Genomic DNA, 5413 nt, shown 5'->3' with positions numbered 1-5413 from the left:
CAGGACACTGCAGCGTCATTACGGGCAAGCGGAAGGCAGGGACCCACAGCCCCTACTGTGGGCCCCACCATGATGTATATTCGATATCCACACCATTCATCGGGTGGGCCACTTCCCCAAGTGGACCCACTCCAAAAATCAGTTTGATCTAGGACTCAGGTGGCCCACATCACAGGAAACAGTGGGGTCTAACGACTGCCATTGGAACCCCTTTTTGGGTCACCACAGACGTTTTGGGTCAATAGGAAATTTGTTTTTCCTTCCATCCAAGTCAGCGTGACCTTACCAACAAGTTGGACGGCATTCAAACATTATGGTGGGCCCCACATGGAACCCACCAGTGATGTATGTGTTTTACTTACAGCGTCCACACCTGGATGGTGGGACCACCCCACGTGTGGGGCTAATGTGTGTGCGTTCGTGTGTGTGTGTATATATATATATTATATTGTATATATTATATATATTATATATAGATTTTATATTATATTATATTATATGTACATGATTGTGGGCCTTCATGGGACCCACCATAATGCATGTGTTGCATCCAAGCTGTCCATCCATTTTGAAAGCTCATTTCACGGTGTGAGCTAAAGAATGAGTCAGATCCATAGCTCATGTGGGCCCCGCCCTTGATGCATGTGTTGCATCCAAACCGTCTAACCATTTGGCAAGCTTGTCTTAACAAGCTTGAGACTAAAAAATAAGTCAGATCTAAAGTTCAAGTGGACCCCACCATTCAAGGTAGTGGACAATGACGTCCACCGTTCAAAATTTCTAAGGGCCATGGGAGTTTCCCTATTAAACTGATATTTTGTTCCACTTCATCTATCATTACGTTAATTTATGAACATGTTGGATGGGAAACATATGTTATGGTGGACATTAGGAACTTAAATGGTGGAAATCAGTATCACCACTTTTATTTGGGTGTGGCCTGTTTAATATACATGGGGCCCATTGGTGTGGACCATTTGATGTATTTTGTGGTCCATTCGAGGTTCCCATCTTGATGCATGCACTCCTTATTCACATCATCCAGCAGCTACTGGACGGTGGGGCCCTCCTTACTATATAATATTATATGTGTTGAATAAGCATATTGTCTATATGCAGTGTGGGCCAGCATGATGTATTTATTTATCCTCACCACCCAATCTCTGGCCATGGGATATGGAACCCATGTGACGTATGTATTTCGTTCCATGCAGCCCATCTGTGTGAGGCCCACCTTAATGCATCTGTTGTACATATGGAGCCCGCATGATATATATGTTTTTATATCCATACTGTCCAACTATTTAGATGGGATGCACCATGATGTATTTTTATCCACGCCATCCAAGGCAGGCACCCCATTATGATATATATCAGGGCCCATGGGTTGAGGCCCATTGAGATGTATTCAAAGCCCATTTGGTAAGGCCCATTGTAATGTATTTAGAACCCGTGAGCAAAGCCCACCTCATATGTTCCACCCTAACCGTCTAGGTCATACAGGGCCAACCTCGATGTATGTTTTACTCACACCGTCCATGGGATGTGTGACCCACTAGATGTATGCATTCTATATCTACACTAACCATCTGGTGAGGCCCATCTGCTACATGTGTAGAGCATACCTATTGTACATTTGTGCAGCCCATTGATGTAACCCACTTGATGTGCATGAGCCCCATTGGTGCGACTCATTAATGCAAGGCCCATTATGATATGTTAGAGGCCCATGGTTGAGGCCCATTAGGATGTGTTTATGGCCCATTTGGTAAGGCCCACAGAGATGTATTTTCGGCCCATGGGTCAAGGCCCATTGCGATGTATTATGACTTGATGTGTATAAGGCCCATTAGTGAAGCACATTAATGCGGCCCACTTGTTGGAATGACGCCCATTGATGTGGCCCAATGATGCGACCCACTGTTCACTCCCCAAGTATAGGGTTGTGATGTAGTAATAAACTCGGTAAGACCGAGGTCGAATCCCAAGGGACTGATATCTGTACGTTGTCTGAAACTAACTAGAATGAGATGAAATCTAATTCGAGTTGTAATTTGAGTAATAAGAGTGAAACACTAATCTAAAACTTAAGTAATTCAGAGGAAGGAAACTAGGGATTCAAAGGATCCACTTGTAGGGATCAGGGAGATCTTATGCCTGCATCAAGAATTATGGAATTTAAACTGAACTTACTTGATCAGGTTTTCAAGAGATGAAAGGTATATGAATTAGAATGGATTCCATCATCTAACCATGCCCAGGAGACAAAGCAAACAACAGGATTAAACTAATTACCAACCAATCGACAGTGCATGAAAGTTAGGAAGGGTACCATCATCCAACCATGCCCAGGAGACGATGGTGAACAACAGGGCTTCCTGACGTCATAAACATCAAAAAGGAAAAAAGAAATATTCAAAGCCATTGCAGACCCATTGTAATTTCAGTCACAACAGACCATTAAAGACTAAGAAAAACATTCCTTTAATAATCAACAAAAATCAAATTCAGTTCATGAATTTAAATTAAAAGCATGAAATAGTATCTCCCATCTCGCTACAGGCTTCACCTCTTAGCCCTAGCTAAGAGGTTTAGCCACACATAAATCTGATTAGGCTAAATCTCAAAAATATCATAAAACGTTAAAGAAAACAACTGACTTATTCTCTTTCTCTCCCTTGTAATGCATCCACGTCTGCCTCCTCAAGCCGTGCTCACCAATTTCCCCTGCCTTCTTCCCTCCCTTGCAATCGTCTAAGAAAAAATCACCCTCCTGGTTCTCTTTCTTCTCCTCTCTCTTTTGTAGCTGATGAAGGTAGGCTAGCAGTGCGTAAGGGCTGGAGTCGGTGCGTGCAGAAGATCTCCTTACGCAGCATGAGAACCGACTTCCTTTCACAGCAAGGAATCGGCAGAAGAGGCGGGCCAGCTTACGCAGCCAGTGATCAGAAACTTCGTGTGGCCCGCTGTTCATTTTTTGATCAATTCTACTAGCGTGGAAGTGGATGAATCTTCCCCCTCTATCATTTAGACGGTTCAGATCATTGTCACAACCCAGACCATGGACGCACAACCGCCAGGAACGTCCGAGTTTCTCGAACGTGAGAAGCGTTACGCAGGGGGCTGCGCTGATGCTTGGTGGGGCCCACTTTATTTAGCATCTGAAAAATCCACTCCGTCTACTGAATGCACAATGAAAAACCAGTGGGAATTGGCTGGTTTTAGGTTAGATTCGGTGTGGCCCACGTGGTTTTCTACTCTGCCGTATGTCTTGTGTTTTGGAAGATTGAAAACCGATCCTTACTTCTTCTTAGAAAATTTCCACCTAGGTCTTGGCCAGTGGGGCTTTAGGAGTCTAATGGATGGTCCGGATCGGACCGTCGAATTACGATGGTGGCCCACAAATGAAAACCGCATGTCCCTATTTCTGTTTTCACGCCGCTGAAAATGGAAGTTTCTGTTTTAATGAGAGAAGTTGGGTCAGCGCTTGCTGACCGACTTGGTCCATTCGGTGCACAACAATTGCACGATTTCTGTGCACTCCACTTTTCTCAAAGTGGGCCCCACCTTGATGTATATGCAAAATCCAATCCGTCCATCCACTTTTTCATCTCATGTAAACCGTTGAGACCAAAATTGAAGCACATCCAGATATCAGGTGGGCCTCAAATCACTGTTTTATGGGCTGATCTGTCCATCGGGTCACTTCCATAGGGATCGAATGGTTGAAATTCGACCTGTATGGTTAATTCATGGTCCTCAGGCCATGTATGAAGTTTCGAGCCGGTCAGATGGTGGGAACCTTGTGATCTTGCATTCTGGACGTTTTTCAGTCTTGTTTGAAGTAAGCGGCTGGAATTTCGCTGATCTCTGGTGTGTAAATCCTCGATCTTGGACCCATGGAGTCCCGTCCAATGCATTGGTGATGCCAGAGCGTTAAATCCATGCTTTTAACATTCTTTTTAGTCCTCACTCGTAAATCCACCTTGCAGCACAAACATGATTAAAATGGGGCGTTAATTGGTATCATGTTCGTAAATCCATGTAATAAATGGGGTCTAATAAGCAATATTTGACCCTCAACACAACCCCTAACCAGCATTTTGCTAGTCCCAAGCAAAGTATGTGAAAAATAAGTTGAGAATTACAAGACAATTTATATGAACTCGAGTGATTTTTGAATAACACATCAAATACTAGAATTTTAAGATTCATGAATGTTGGCATTACTTTCTCCTGATATCAGACTCACGGTAAACTTCATAATCAAGTTCAAATATTAATCCATTAATTAGAGCAATTCTAAACTTCGAGTTCCATGGGTATATAGTGTAATCACAGCTTGCCATCATTAAGAGATCCAATTGTCAAAGTTCTATGATACATTGATGATCGAATGAGCATTCAAGACAACCAAACCTAAAGTAGAAATTTCCTTCCAATTCTTCTTCTTCTTCTTTTTCTCTTTTTTTTTCTTTTTATTTTTTATTTTTTTATTTTTATTTTTCATTCTTCCAGCTTTTGATTTTTTCCATCGAGGGGAAAGGGAATCGCGTCCACACCTATAAGGAGCAAACCTATGTTGAAGATCGTACACCCAACCCCTTCCTGATGACAACTGTTTTTTAGCTGGGTATTCTTTTTCTTTCTTTCATTCATTCTTGTATTGAACAAGATGGACAATTCCCCAGGTTGGTTCCTTCCATGCTTAATGATCACCAATGCTACAATTCAATGTCGGACTGAAACCTTAATATGCAAGCGAGATGTGTCCTGTGAATTCATGACTCAATCAATGTTTACACTTCTAATAATGGATTAACAATTCAAACTTAGCTGTGAAATCTAACAAATAACTGAGTTCAAGAGTCATAACTTACCAACATCATGTATTTTGCAATTCCAAGTGTCCTAGATGGCAAAAAAAAACTCACTTTGAATTCATACGAAATTCCAAAAAAAAATTAAAATTTTCACAATTTTTGCTCAAGACCAAGAAAACACTACTTAAGAAAACACTGATTAAGAAACCTAATCTCCCACCCCCAACCGAAAATCTACATTGTCCTCAATGTAAAAGAAATAAGCATGCAATGCACATGGAACAACGGAAATATAAGAGGAGTGATGGAAAGATAGTACCTGGATAAAAGAATCAAGAGGCTTTCCAAAGATATCTATGTAAGAGCGGGTCAGCATAAGAGAGAAACCAACAAAAATAAAATAAACATAACAAAAATGAAATCCTACGTACACCACTTTCGCAGGTACTCTCGATTGCATTTAGCGTATGCAACAAGCCTTTAAACCCCTAGGTTGCCCCTAGTGGATGAGTTGTAGTCTCGTGAGGGTTTGCAGCAATGTTACCCACAAACATTGAACTAACTAATGATAAAAATGAAATGAAATGAAGAGC

The sequence above is a fragment of the Magnolia sinica genome, chromosome 9, assembly GCF_029962835.1.
Source record: "Magnolia sinica isolate HGM2019 chromosome 9, MsV1, whole genome shotgun sequence".
Lineage (NCBI taxonomy): Eukaryota > Viridiplantae > Streptophyta > Magnoliopsida > Magnoliales > Magnoliaceae > Magnolia > Magnolia sinica.
Note: the sequence above shows the minus strand (reverse complement) of the source record.